This window comes from Silene latifolia, chromosome Y, assembly GCF_048544455.1.
Source record: "Silene latifolia isolate original U9 population chromosome Y, ASM4854445v1, whole genome shotgun sequence".
Taxonomy (NCBI): Eukaryota; Viridiplantae; Streptophyta; class Magnoliopsida; order Caryophyllales; family Caryophyllaceae; genus Silene; species Silene latifolia.
The window spans coordinates 312,645,786-312,661,651 of NC_133538.1; the positions used below are offsets into that span (position 1 = coordinate 312,645,786).

The 15,866-nt window shown below is 37.2% G+C and overlaps 1 non-coding gene across 1 annotated transcript; it reads right to left on the reverse strand.

Annotated features, from left to right (window-relative positions):
* Window positions 1-13,459: 13,459 nt before the first annotated feature.
* Window positions 13,460-13,566, reverse strand: LOC141634879 (small nucleolar RNA R71). Its single transcript, XR_012539596.1, has one exon. It is a non-coding gene; the product is annotated as a small nucleolar RNA R71 (small nucleolar RNA).
* Window positions 13,567-15,866: the final 2,300 nt, after the last annotated feature.

Here is a 15,866-nt window from a genome sequence, read left to right on the forward strand (position 1 = left end):
GTTGCTTGTTAGAGGTTCAGCCTTTTTTTTGCAGTATTATAAGGACTTTGAAGATGGTTTTTTCCTCTAAAAGAAAAGAGCAATGTTCAATTCATTTTGACACCTTTTATCATCCCCACATAAGAAGCGTATCATCTTTGTTTTCTTAATGGGTCTGTTTGTAGGTCTGTTTGTAATATTAGTTATGTTAGGTTATCTACTACTAGTTTAGGGGCTTTTACTGCCCCATGTTTGTATTATACTCCCTCTGTTCCACACCAAGTTACCACTTACCTAAAACGGATGATTCACACCAAAGGTAATATTTCTTATTTGACCCACAACATTAACAAGTTATCCTTAAACTCATTTTATATTTACACAAAATGTCATTACATAACCCACATACCATCCCACAATTACATCATCACATGACCAGCATATTTACTTTTTTTTTTAAATACTCCATTTTTGTACTATATTATCTCTAGTGGGGATCGGAGGAAATACCTGGTTTGTATCTAATCGAAGTAATCTTGTTTTTATTTATGAAAGTTCATCTTGTAAAAATAAAATAAAATGTCAAACCATTATTCCTTCAATCCTTTCTATAAAAATCTATATTGAGCTAAGATTTTGTTTGGTAAAAGTAACTGAAAAGATAGCTGAAACCTGAAAAGGTAGCTGGAAACTGAAAAGGTAACTGAAACCTGAAAAAGTAACTGATAAAGTAGCTGAAAATTAGTAACTGGTAAGGTAGCTGATTATATAAAAAAAATGTTTGACAAACTAACTGAAAAGGCACAAAATGCTACTCCCTTCATTTTCCTATTTTCATCCCATTTCCCCTTTTTAGCAAATTATCTATTTTCACCCCATTTCTCTTCTTTCCTTATTTAGACTACCTTTTTCATTCTTTAATCATTCTTTTCACCCCAGTTACATCTCTTTTATTATTTTTTCATCTTTAATCATTCTGTTCACCCCACTTACAACTCTTTTATTACTTTTTCATTTTTTAATAATTTTTCTTAATATGTTTAAAAAGAAACTAGTTTAATTGCCCGTGAAAATTTACGGGATCGTTCATGATATCTCCTATTATTATTCTTTTGATAAAACGTATATTAACAGATGTAATTGTGTAATTGGTGGAGACCGAGGATTGTACTCCCTATATCTCACAAGTCACAAGTAATAATGGTTACATTTTCCATTCTGAAGTGTGTTAATCAATAGTTATGCGTTTACAATTTTGATAGTTTTCGATTTAAAAAAATGACGTGTAATTGGTAAAATAATAGAAATAATTGATTTATTTTACATTATTTCTCATCTCCTTGAAGTTTGTGCAAAAACAATATTAGATTATTATTAAGCAAGTAGATAAAGTATTAATTTAGAGCTTGTTAGTTTTTTTTTTTTCCTACAAACTAAATTGGAACTTGCAAACATGGTAAGTGTCTAGCTAGCACTGTTTGAAAGTAAAGAGATGATAAGACCACAAGTAAGCAAATGTTATAAGACACCTTAAAATGAAATAGGTAAATAAATAACCGAGGCAAATGGAGTAGATAATAATGGGCAAAATGGGGATTTGTCTTAGATGTCTGTAAGATACCCCTAGTAGTTAAGTACATAATAAAACCATGCATGCAATGTCTCTTTACATAGTTATAAAGTAACATGTACATTGATAGAAGTTGAAAAGTTCTCATTTGTGCTGAATTTAGAATCCTTTAAACATTCCAACATAATGTTATAGCTTCTCGGCATCTCCAATTACAATTGTTGCATGCTTGCATTCCTTTGTCTCTTTTAAGTGAAACCTAAAGAAAATGATTATATTAAGGGCTTGATTGAATAAAATGAACTAAAAAATGGAGGGAAGAAATGGGGGTTGGAGATAGAAATGGGAAAATAGTGTAATAATAGTCACTCCTCCATTAAGGGAGTAATTATTCTCTATCTCTTCCCCCAAGTAATGCCCTCTATATGAAGGTAATAATTCATCCCTCACCTCATCTTTCCACCCTCCATATCCACTACTAATAACCACTAATCTCCTCCTATTTCTTCTTATTTTAGCTCTCATTACTCGCTTAATAATTACTTTCATTTCAAGCAAGCCCTAAATAAGAGTATTTTATCAGTAAATTCCTTTATCTGGATCCTCAATCGTGAATGCTCAAAGAGGTGAATCACATTTGTTGCTAGATAACATCAAAATCAAATTGCTTTTATCAATACGATTAAATGATACATGCTGGAATTGATCATGTCTACTCCAAGTGCACCTTTGGGATACACAGTTCTACTGTGAGTTACAACTCTTACAAGTGCTAAATACCGGCTGATGAGGTAGATAAACAATAGAGTCCGTTAAATGTCTATTTACTCTGCATTACATTACATGAACAAATAAAGGAAACCTAGTTATGTGGAAGTACTCGCCACCTGCAAGTTGAGGATTGCTTACAAACATAGGATGAAACCGAATTACACTACGAATGTTGACATGTAAATTACATTTTATAATGAAATGCAATAATCAATTCGACTAATCAGAAATAAATACGCTTGTTATTTTATGAAAAATTGTTAGCTTGCACAATCTAGTGTGAATTAGAGGGAGACATTCATACCTTCAAATACTTGAATTCCACCTCGGGTTTAATATGAGAGAAATCAATGGTTGTACTGCCCGTATATATAAAGAAATTTTCTACATCGACCCATTCAAATCTTATTATGCATTGAATTAGTGGCAGATCAATGGCCGGAGAAACGGCAAATCAATAAAGATGAATCATTGAATTAAATTAAATTTGAATGAAAGATGGAGTGTCTTATCTGCACAATGATGGAGTAGTAATAAGTTTGGGAATAGGGAAGATGGGCGGATAAGTTAATTACGAAGTATTAATTAACTCTTGACCGCATGATATGAGACTGTGAGTTTTTTTTTCTTCCTTTTTTTTCCCTTCCTTATTATAGGATTAGTATACATAGATTTGTAGGATTTGGGATGAGTTTGTCTAGTGACATGTGGATTTGAGCACTACTTTTGATTAGCCTTTTAGTATACATAGATTTGTAGGATTTGTGATGAGTTTGTCTAGTGACACGTGGATTTGGGCACTCTTTTGATTAGCCTTTTAATATTATTTATAGATAAATATTTTTTTTAATGAATTTGTTCAAAAGAGATGGAGGAGAGGAAGTGCAACATGTCAATATCATTTTTTTTCCTTTTTACGTTTTATTGTGGTAGTTTATTGATGCAGACGTGTAATTCCATAGTCAAACATGACATTTCGTTAATCAAAGGTGGCATTTCATGATCATACGTGGCTTTGTCTACATGGACTTTATGAGTCATTTTTGTCTAGGCTTTTAATAGTATTTTATAGATAGATGGAGTGAACAAAAAAATGGAGGGAGTATTACATAACTCACCTACCATCCCATAACTACATCATCACATGATCAGCCTATTTACTTTTTTTTAAATACTCCATTTTTTATTATATTATCTCTAGTGTGGATCAGAGAAAGTAGCTGGTTTGTATATAATCGAAGTAATCTTGTTTTCCATACTCTTTTAAAATCCCAAACTTTCCCTACTGTAGCTGTAACAGTATCTTTGTCACTTTCTGACCATTATACCCCTCGCTTTCTCCTGCACTCACTCACTCTCTCTCAGTTCCTCTTTTGCTTCCATCTCCATCGTCTCAGCGAAAATGGCTTCCAACATTTTCGCACCGTCTCCTCTTCTCTCTCTTTTCATCAATTTACGATTTCCGTACTGCTTACCTATGTGAGTTTTGCTATGTGATTAGAATAGTTGTTCTTGAAGACAACGGAAATCATCGAGAAGCACTCCTACCACTTCCCCCTTTCATCTATTTTTGGTAGATCAATCACAGGTGATTTTCCCTTGATTTGTCTATTTTTTCTTCCTATTTTATAGAGTTGTAAAGCATATTCTTCTTTCTTTGAGTTGTGATTATCTTCCTATTATCCTATATGTTACCTATTGGGATGTATTATTGATTGTGAGTTAGTTCTCCATACTCTTTTAAAATCCCAAACTTTCCCTCATAGCAGTAATGTGATATCTTTGTCACTTTCGACCATTATACCCCTCGCTTTCTCCCCGCACTCACTCACTCTCTCTCTCTCGGTTCCTTTTTTGCTTCCATCTCCATCGTCTCAGCGAAAATGGCTTCCAACATTTTCGCACCGTCTCCTCTTCTCTCTCTTTTCATCAATTTACGATTTCCGTACTGCTTACCTATGTGAGTTTTGCTATGTGATTAGAATAGTTGTTCTTGAAGACAACGGAAATCATCGAGAAGCACTCCTACCACTTCCCCCTTTCATCTATTTTTGGTAGATCAATCACAGGTGATTTTCCCTTGATTTGTCTATTTTTTCTTCCTATTTTATAGAGTTGTAAAGCATATTCTTCTTTCTTTGAGTTGTGATTATCTTCCTATTATCCTATATGTTACCTATTGGGATGTATTATTGATTGTGAGTTAGTTCTCCATACTCTTTTAAAGTCCCAAACTTTCCCTACTGTAGCTGTAACAGTATCTTTGTCACTTTCTGACCATTATACCCCTCGCTTTCTCCTGCACTCACTCACTCTCTCTCTCTCGGTTCCTTTTTTGCTTCCATCTCCATCGTCTCAGCGAAAATGGCTTCCAACATTTTCGCACCGTCTCCTCTTCTCTCTCTTTTCATCAATTTACGATTTCCGTACTGCTTACCTATGTGAGTTTTGCTATGTGATTAGAATAGTTATTCTTGAAGACAACGGAAATCATCGAGAAGCACTCCTACCACTTCCCCCTTTCATCTATTTTTGGTAGATCAATCACAGGTGATTTTCCCTTGATTTGTCTATTTTTTCTTCCTATTTTATAGAGTTGTAAAGCATATTCTTCTTTCTTTGAGTTGTGATTATCTTCCTATTATCCTATATGTTACCTATTGGGATGTATTATTGATTGTGAGTTAGTTCAAATAATTTAGGGTTTCATTTTTGGGTTTAAATTGATTGCATGCAATGATCTAGGCCTTTTTTAAGGTTTAAGTTGATTGCATGCAATAATTTTTGGGCATATTGAAATTTCCGGGTTATTTTGGGGCTTTAGAAAGTACCGATGTGCCAATATTATGAGTATTTTGGTTAGATTGTTCAGGCTATATTCCCAATTTAAGTTTCTAACAAACTTTACTTGAGACCCTGATATGCATTTTCGTTAAATTGGATCCTTCTCGTGGGTCTTTTTTTTTTCTGGGTTTTATATGTTGAGTGTTGGAGTTTCAATCTCAAAGAAATGGTTGGCGTTTTGTTACATACGGAGTAGTTGACAAATAATTTCTGGGCTTCGTTGTTGTTATTGATGATGATGATGATAATTTGATGATGTTGTTGTAGTCGTCTTGTGGTTTCCCATTTACTCCGTATATGTTGTCTTTTGCTAATTTAGTATCGCTTCTTTAAAATTTAATTTTGTCACATTTTATTGATTTTTAGGCACTGTTTTGCTGTTCTTCTGAAATTAAAGAGTGGAAATGAAAGGGAGAGGGAGTTATGTTCCACCTCCTTATATACCCTTGGGCGCGCGACGATCGGGAGCCTAAGTCAGAATCGCAACGATCAACAATGTCAATATCCAGCCTCCTGCTGGGTTGTTGCAATGGTCTTCCGGAATATGTGCCTATGACGATGATATGCAGAGCTGTATGCTACTACCTGCTCTAATACCTTGATTTTATCAGGAGGATGGTTTTGTGAAAGGTGCAGTAGTGTTACTAAAGATATAATCAAAATTGAATTTTTATATTGAATTTCTTCTTTGTGCAATAGAGGGATAAAGCAGAGTACATTTGACCCTCCTTACCCCCTCTATTCACTGGAGTCTTTGAGGCACTTGGGCAGTCGGAAATTAGAGTGCAGAGGTGCAACTCTACAAACGAAATGGAACATAGGCCATAACTCAGAGTCAATGGTGTCTTTATACGTTAATTTTTGTCTTATTTGGTGTTCCAGGTATTCAGCAAGGATGGCAGAGCTCGGCTAGAAAGATGGTAGTTAATTAAGAATACTCTTAAGAAAGACAGCCCAAGCGTGGAAGAGAGACAATGAACTTCGACTGACTGGTTAGATATGTGCTAGGGTCTCACTACGTGCATTAATTCTTATTCGACATCTTCAATTTAGTTATAGTGCCTCCCTTTAACTTTAAAGTAGGGGAATGCTGCAGAAGAGGGAAGCTCCTGTGTTTAGGTTCTTTGTGGATGAACCATGTTTTACTGATCTTCATCGGGTAAATTATGCACTTCTAATGATAAATCTTGTTTTAAATTCTCGAATTGAGACTTGGGCTTCAGTCGCCGACTCATCACTGATTACAGCCTAGGCACGATCGTTGCAACATAAATCCGGCTCGTCGCTTCAAAATGCGATCACATTTAGTCAATAACCTTGAAAACCTTATTACTCGGTCGTGAACCGTTGTCACTGCGGATATTTTATTTCTATGATATTAGGCACATGGGGAATATATCTATATTCAAATTTGTTTCTTATATATATATGAATGCTGCTTATCGCGTAAGGCTAAATTGCAAAAGTCTCATTTCATGGTTTTTGTGTCTAGGAATGTTTATTCCTGCTATTAAAGGACAAGGCACTGAGGAGCAGCAGCGTAAATGACTTCCAATGGCATATAAGATGCAAATTATTGGGTGCTATGCTCAAACTAAACTAGGTCATGGTTCTAATGTTCAAGGTCTGGAAACTACTGCAACATTTGATCCTGAATCCGATGAATTTGTCATTCATAGTCCATCATTGACTTCTAGCAAAGTAAGTTATAAAAGTTTGTATAAATGATCTTGCCGTTGTTTTTTGGCATGAGTTTGAATTGGTGAGAATGTTTCAGTGGTGGCCTGGTGGTCTTGGAAAACTGTCCACACATGCAATTGTTTATGCTCGTTTGATAGTTGATGGACAAGTGCATGGAGTCCATGGTAAACCAAGTTACCAACTATTGAACTAACTACTTGATCTTTGGTCCTTTGGCCCTGTGTTGATTAATGTTGTCTTTGGCAGTGCACTCGGAGAATATTTTGTGATTTTGTTCTTTTTAGACTGTTGGTCCGGTCTTGAGTCTTTATGGATCAGTATGTTTTTATTGTTATTATTAAGGTTTTATTCTACAATTGCGGAGTTTGGATGATCATCTGCCTTTGCCTGGGATTACCGTTGGTGATATTGGAATGAAATTTGGAAATGGACCTTACAATACTGTGGACAATGGGGTCCTGCGATTAGATCATGTGCGCATTCCTAGGGATCAAATGCTTATGCGGCGGTTCATTCTCTTATCATCTTACAAATTGAAATGGAAGGACTTGAACTTAGCTTTGATTCTCTGAGTCTGTGGGTAAGTATAGAAAAAAAGACCATGTCCACTCCAACTTCACTTGTCTCACCTCAGTTATGTTAACATTAAAAATATACAATCTTTGAGTCTGTGGGTAAGTACAAAAGTTTTTGTGATGTTAGAAAGAGGTATCAAGTCTGTTTTGTATGTCTCAGGGTTTTACAGGTGACAAGAGAAGGGAAAGTAGCAAAGTCTGATGTTCCTCGACAGCTGATCTACGGTGTATTGGTTAATAGTCGACAGACCATTGTGAGCAGTGCTTCAAGTGCTTTCTAAAAAGCAGTTTGTATCGCTACAAGGTACAGTGTTGTTCGTCGGCAATTTGGCTCTCAGAATGGACACGAGATTTAGGTATTCAGATACTATAAAATGTTCAGGTTTGAGGTACTAGGATAATGTTGTTTGGAGACTTCCAAGACTTAAGGTCTTGTACTCTTGTATCAATTTGAGGGATTGACGCTCTAGCATGAAGTACTTTTATGCGAAGTAACTAAGAAAAATCTCTAAGGAATACTATTTTTTTAAAAAAAAAAACTAAAACAATTTCCGCCAGTTCTTTGTATCCAGCAACATGAAACACATCACAACTATTTTAGTGTATGTTACTTAGTTTTGTTGCTGGATGGAATGCCGCGTCTCATCATATCATCTGGGTTTGCTAATGGATCCAAGTCGATATACTATCAGAGCGATAACAAAAAAAGCAAAGAGCTGCCTTATTTTGTATTATTGTGAAGTAAGAGTCATTTAGCGTAATTCCTGATGCAATTTTTATGGATTAACCGGAAATAGCCTAATTGTGTTGTTAACACAGGGTAAGGCAGTAAGACTGCGTATTTCTAAGCTTTCCATACCCTGCCATTTGAATGAGCCCTCGAGACACTAGGGTATGCTATTGTTGTAGAGATGGTTTGCCGATAACTAATCGAAAAAATTAAATATCTGTACTTGGGATAAAATTTGAATAGTCTAATCAAGCGACCTTGTAAGATAGGTATTGTTTGTGATATAAATATCTTTGGTAATCCGTCATTACTTGTAGGTGATTGATTACAAGACTCGGCAAAGTAGGCTCTTCCCACTGCTTGCAGCTGCATATGCAATCAGAATTGTCGGTGAATGGTTGAACTGGCTTTACATCGATGTGACCGAGAGATTGTAGAATAGAGATTTTTCTACACTGCCTGGCTTGTACCGCAGGCTTAAAATCTGTGACAACTTCATTTACCGTTGTACGTTATCTCAATTCATTTCCAAACATAATTTATGTTGCCTGATGTGTGCGTAATTTACGGTATTTAGAATCCCGTTCCTTGGCCATTTTAATCCTAATTGCGCCCATTTGGGCATTATTACTTCATTTAGATGTAGGCATCAGCTACTCATGATGATGAGAAGGAACTTAGAATAGTGGAGTAAAGTTTAAGGGCAACAAGGGCCAAGAAACAAAGAGCCTGTGATCTCAAATAGAGCGTCAAAATTCCGAATGTCATATGCCGCAATAGCAATATATAATGAATACTTTAATAAGTGCCTCAACTTTAGAGTTACCAAGTCATGGAGTTCTATTGGGATATTTATTGTGCACCTATTTGTCACTGTGTATAATTCCATATGTTTACGTATTGTAAAGACTCGTCTGGTTAGTTTTTATTTATTTCATGATACTAATTGTTTTGTGACATGCTCACATTCTTCTCAGGTGGCTCACTCTTTCTTTTTTATCGGAAGGTTTTGAGGTGCTGTTCTGCAGGAAGGATGGCCACAATTGTAGAAAGAAAAGGGATGAAAAGGCGGTGAAGGAAGCTCATGAAAAGCTAAAGGTGGGCTGTAAATGAGCGTCTAATGTACTTAATTAATCTTTAATAATTGAGGTTTAAACTCAGTTGAGATCACATGTTCCATTTTTATGTCCCATCTTGTATCCCACTATCTTAGGATCTTGACACATCACACCTAAGAAAATAAAAATGGTAATAATATATATCAAAGGCCTTATGTGTCAATAGGAGAAGTAATGGAACACAAGATGAGACATGAAATGGGACAGAGGATCTGCACTGGTTTAAACTATGATGGATAATTTTATATTATATGTTAAAAAATTAGGTGGCTCATTGAAGTTAATGGAGCACGAGGAACATTGTATGAAAATGAGAAATATCAACTTCAAGTTGATTTCCCTGAACATCCTATGAAAGCTCTTGTCTCCTTGGGTCCTTTTCGTAATCTTTTTAAAGCATATACTATTATACTCCCTCCGTCCAAATATCTGTTTACCTTTTTCTTTCTTATTATTAGCTGAGGGGTGTTATAATCAATGGTAAACAAATGATTGAGACGGAGGTAGTATGTGTTAGCTACTCCATAGGGGGAAGGGGATGAAAGGGAACCAGAGAGGAGGAGAATGAGGAGGGATAGGAACAAGGTAAGAAGGGGAAAGACATGGACTAGGAGGAACATAAAGGGTGGGGAAGGAGATGGAAATGATGAAATATAGGAGGGGAAAAGGAGAGAGAGGAGGGGTAAAGAGGTTGAAAGTTTTATTAATCATTGAAAATACTCTCTACAGAAATACTCATATAGCAAGGTATTGATATCAGAGAACAAGACTTGCTCCTTAACTGTGGATTGTTGGTTTGTTTTGAAGTTGTATACTCTCTGTTTTATAGTTTCACTGTTTCTTTTAAAGTGTACAACAGATATAATAGAATAAATCAAAATGGCTCACTAAAGTGGCTGAGCTTCTTTCTTTTGTGAAATAGCGGTCCTTCGATACAGTTCTCGACGCAATTTTCATCTTACGTCATTCGAAAACAGCCTCTTTGTGTTGCTAACACAAAGGTAAGGCTGCGTACATCTGAACCCCCATACCCCGCAATTTTGCGGGAGCCATTGAGAGACTGGGGTAATGTTGTTGTTGTACATCAGATATGGGTGGGGGTTTGGTGGAGATGTGGAGTTCGAGGTGAGTTTATTGTCACTGTTTTGATTATGTTGTTCACTTAGTGAGTCGTTGAACAAAAATGTGTACCCTATTTTTATGGATCATCTTTAAAGAATAAGACCTGGTTCGTGAGAAGTTTAATGTTGTGCAATTGAAGTTACTTTGTGCGATTGAAGTTACTTTCTATGTTATTTACTGCATTTCACATCGCTTAGGAATGGCCTTTGCAACTGTCGTTCATGTTTTCTTTATGTGGTACTGAAACATAAAGGAAGTAGGAGTGGGGAGGTTTAGAGGGCTAACGGGGTTCACTTAGAAATGGCCTTTGCAACTGTCGTCCATGTCTCTTTCATTGATTTCCTTCATACATTTAGCATGGAAGAGTTATCGCCTCTAAGATGAAAATAGTTTCATATACTAAATCGGTCGGGTGGACTATATGCAGGTTCCATAGGTTCCAGATGCAGAGCGACTTGTAGGTGAAGAAGGCCTTGCTCATGTGGACGGAAATAATCCATATCGTAGTGTCATGGAGGTACTTCGATAACTCCACGCATGCTTTTAGCGAGAAAATCATTAGTGTTTACAGAGGGTTGTTGAGAAACCTATATGCGGCAGGGTCATCGTTAAGGCATTAGTTTGTAATTCCAGAATTGGCTAAGCGTGTGGGTTGTCATTAGACTATGTTGGAGTTGTGTGTTCAGGTTGTTATATCTTTGAAAATTTGCTTATAGTAAATTCTGATGTAAGGTGCTTTCTTTATTATTATTGTTTGCTTAATTTGAAGCAAGCGTCTTATGTCACGACATTTGTTGTGGCTCCACTGTTTTAAAATATATGATGTTGAAAGACGTACTATGCTTTCACGTGCTCTTCATATTTCACTTAACCATTTAGCCAAATTGGGTCACCACGCCCTGATATGTTCATTTTATATACACTTTTACCCCTCATTTTAGCTCGGTTTCTATTGATTATCATACTTTAATTAGTATACTTTTGAGCTAAATTTGTGTTCTAGGTGTATTGTTGTGTTTGTTACGGTTTTGTAGGAATCTAAGTATATAGAGGCTTTTCCTATGATTTCGTACACCAAGTTCACTAAGCTAAACAAAGCCTAACATTGGACTAAGCATGGAGCATTGGATTGGGTGTTTGCATGAAGAATTGTTGGATTGAAATGAGAATTACAAATGTTGCTAACAATCAAAGTCAAGCCCAACTTCAAGGTCCTTATTAAGGTCAAGCTTAGGATGCCATGAAAGCTTAGGATGCCAAGAAGAGCTTAGGATGCTAGAAATTGAGCACTACCGAAAGAAGCATAGAGATCCCTCACGCAATCAAGCACGAACTAAGTGGAATGACGGAGGGACACACGGCCCCGATCGGGGCCACGCAACCCCGATAGGGGTTGCATGATCCTTGGTTGTTTGCGCTTCTCCTCCTCTCCTATAAATAGGAGAGGTATTCCTAGGTTCTAAGCATCCAATTTTTACGTCTCATTCTTAGTTCTTCATAGCCTTAAGCATTATATTTCTTTCAATAGTTTTCATATTAGTTTACAAATTAGTTAATCTTGTAGTTGTTAAACATTTGGTTATTATATATTCAAGCATTTGGTTTCCAAGTAAGTTCTATCAAGCTACTACTTTGGTAATCTTTCTCTTATTTACATTTTGTATTTTGTTTATGAGTTTAGTATATGTCTTTTACATTTCATCATTAGTATACAATTTCCACTTTAGTTATAATTCCTACAATATGCCTTATAATCTAAATATCATTTGCATTTCTTTTACAAATATGAGTAGCTAAAGTCTCTAGTCTAAAGGCTAGGGGAGCCATGCAAAATCAAACATATAACATGATTAAATAAAGTCCATAATAATATTGATCATATTGCTTCTATCACATGCTTGTGCCACAATGTTTAATCATTGTTTAGGGCCATATTCAATTGATTAAGTTTGTTCATTCGTTCTAAAGTCGAGAGGCACGGAATTGAATTAGACTAAGCATGTGTGGTAGGACGACCTAGTCATGGACGAGAGTTTCTCTAGGACCCGGTCTATGGTTGATACTAATGCTGGAAGGTGGGTATCTTTAAGCCTAAGCAATTGACAAGATTATTAATATCAAGTTTATCATGTTTATATGTTTACCTTTGCATGAGTGACCCGAATCCTTTAGACTACCTTTTATCATATTATTTACTTTGCATTTTTAGTAATCATCAAACAAGCAAATCAAATCCAAATCGTAATCGACCTTGATAAAAATCTACTCACAGCAATTCATGAAGTAATTCCCGTTTCCCTGTGTTCGACCCCTATTACTACATTTAATTGTGTCTAGGGAAATTATCTTTGCATAGGTACGCGATAAAGCCTATCAAATTTTGGTGCCGTTGCCGGGGAAACGGTTCTATTGACTATTGAATTGTCGATTTTTATCTTGTTTTTCTTTGTCTTAGGGAACACTTGTTCCTTAAGACCGTTACTTATCATTTCTCTAGAAATTGTTGTCTTATGCCCAGGTCCTCTCGAAGTGGAGAATGGCTTTCACCGGATTCCGATCCCGAGAAAACATTTAGGAGAAGACGACGTTTTTGGAAGGAAGTGAAAGAAGCCGCTTCTCCCATACAAATTGAAAGTGCTATAAAGTCTTATTTAGACGATCTAGAGGTTCTTGAAGGGGAGGAGGTTTCTTGTTCATCAACTCCACCACCACCACCATCTACTACGAAAAAGATGGTGAAACTTTCCGATCACTCAAAGCCCACTGCGGCCATGCTTCCGGCCGGTATCACCACCACTCAAATTACCGCGCCGCAATTCGAGATCAAGCCGGCTTTCATTAGCCTTGTGGAGAGAAAGCAATTTGGAGGAAGTCCTTTGGAGGATCCTAATTTGCATGTGCAAAACTTTTGTGACTATTGCTCCATGATCCGTCAAACGGGCGTCACCCAAGACCAAATAAGGGAAATACTTTTCCCTTTCTCTTTGAAGGACAAGGCCAGGCTTTGGACAAGGCCAGGCCAGGCTTTTTTCCACCAGAGAAAACTCAAACTTTGAGGAGCCAAATCACCGGATTCCGTCAACAAGCTCTTGAGAGCTTATATGAAGCTTGGGAGAGGTACAAGGAGCTTCAAAGGCAATGCCCACATCATGGGCTAGATGAATGGTTTCTTGCAATAACATTCTACAATGGATGTTGTGCCGAGTCCCGAAGGATTCTTGATTCCGCCAACAATGGGCGGTTTGATCAAATTGACACCGATCTTGCTCATTCCACGATCGAATCTATGGCGGTCCATGATGCCCAATATGTCAATTCCCGAGTTGTGCCACCTAAAGGTAAAGAAGAATCCTCCAACAACTCCGTCTTGCTAGCTCAAATTGCCTTGCTCCAACAACAATTGGCGGAGAGAGATGCTAAAGATTCCATCCAACAACTCAATGTTGTGTCTTCAACAAACCAAATCATCGTTTGTGATGGATGTGGAGGTGCGGGTCATTATGCCGCTCATTGTCGAGCTTCTATAGAAGAGGTAAATGCTTTTCAAGCTTTTAGACAAAGTTCATATCCACCGAGTACATTTTCCAACACTTACAACCCGAATTCAAAATTCCATCCGAACTTGTCTTACACTAGCACTAATGTGCTAAACCCTCAACCCCCACCACAACAAAATGCCTATGTTCCTCAACAACAAAAGTATACCCCTCCACCGGGTTATCAAAATCAACAAAGGCCCCCACAAAATAATTACCAACAAAATCCACCACAAAATAGCCAACAAAACAATCAAGGAGGTGGTAAGCTTGAGGGCATGATAGTCCAAATGCAAAGAGAGTTGTTGGCTCAAATTCAAAAAAATGATCAAGCTCATAGTGCCGCGGTCAAGATGTTGGAACAACAAGTGGCTCAATTAGCCGCCTCTAGCTCTCAAAGGAAGAACGGTCAACTACCTCCCCAAGGTGAGCAACCACATGAAACCGCTAATTCTATTTCCTTGAGAAGTGGTTCAAGCTATGATGGGCCATCCATGACTTTGGATGATGAGGTGGTTGTTAAAAAGGCTAAGCTTGGGGGAAATGACAAAGGGAAGGCTAGTGAAGAGCCTATTGTTAAAGATCGTGTGCCATTTCCTCATCGATTGTTGATGCTAAAGAGGAAGAGCAAGCTTGATGCCAAAGATGTTGGGTCTCCTATGCCAAAAGAAAGTGATGAGGTGGTTATTGAAGAAATCTCTCCTAATGCTAAGGAGAGTGATGTCGTTTCAAACAAGGTGAGTGCTCCCAAAGAGATAGTGAAAGATGTGGAGGATGCTCCTCCAAAAGAAGTTGTTCAAATGCCATTTCCCCACCGTCTAGCAAAGCACAAGGAGGAAGGTAAGTTTGCTAAATTTTTGGAAGTTTGTAAGAATTTGCAAGTTACCATCCCGTTTATGGAATTGATTACCCAAGTCCCTTCTTACGCAAAGTTTATGAAGGAAATCCTCTCAAAGAAGCGTTCCTTCAATGAGGTTGAGACCATTGCGTTCACCGAAGAGTGTAGTGCACTCTTACAAAACAAGTCTCCCCCGAAACTTAAGGACCCCGGTAGCTATTCTATTCCTTGCACTATAGGCAAATATACCATTGATAAGGCCCTTTGTGACCTAGGTGCTAGTGTGAGTGTCATGCCCTATTCCCTTTGTGAAAAACTTAACATGGGTGCTTTAAAATGCACAAGTATTACATTGCAAATGGCGGACCGTTCTTTAAAGCGACCTCTAGGTGTCTTAGAAGATGTTCCCGTCAAAGTTGGCAAGTTTTTCATACCCGTTGACTTCCTCATACTTGATATGGCCGAGGATTTACAAACCCCAATTATATTGGGTAGGCCATTTTTACACACCGCGGGTGCGCTAATTGATGTGAAAAATGGGAGGTTGACATTGGAAGTGGATGATGACCGGGTTTCCTTTAGCAAAAACAACACCATTAGAAGCCCAATGTTACAAGAGTCTTGTTATTTATTTAGCACTGTGGACTCTTCTTATGCCTCTGCTATGCTTGGATCCTCACTAATGGATCCGTTGGAGGACGATGTGGGTGTTGTTTGCCTTGTAGGAGATGATGCTAAGGACGCTATTGCTAAAAGTGGAAAAAGGAAGAAAGGGAAATTTTATTTGAATAATTTCAAATGGTTGAGAAATGCAAAGATAGCTATGAAATGGAGCTTGGTTGGTGGCAAGCTCAATGACAAAACTTGAATCAAATAGCTTCTTACGTCGTGCGGGACGTTAAACCAGCGCTTCTTGGGAGGCAACCCAAACTTTTTATTGCTTTTATTTATTTTTATTTTTTTCATTTTGCTGCAATTTTCTGTTTTTCGTAGATTAGAAATAAAATACTCGATTTGCAAATCAAGTAAGTTTTTAATTGCTTTGCATTTTAGTTTCGATCTTGCATCCCTTTAAACATAAC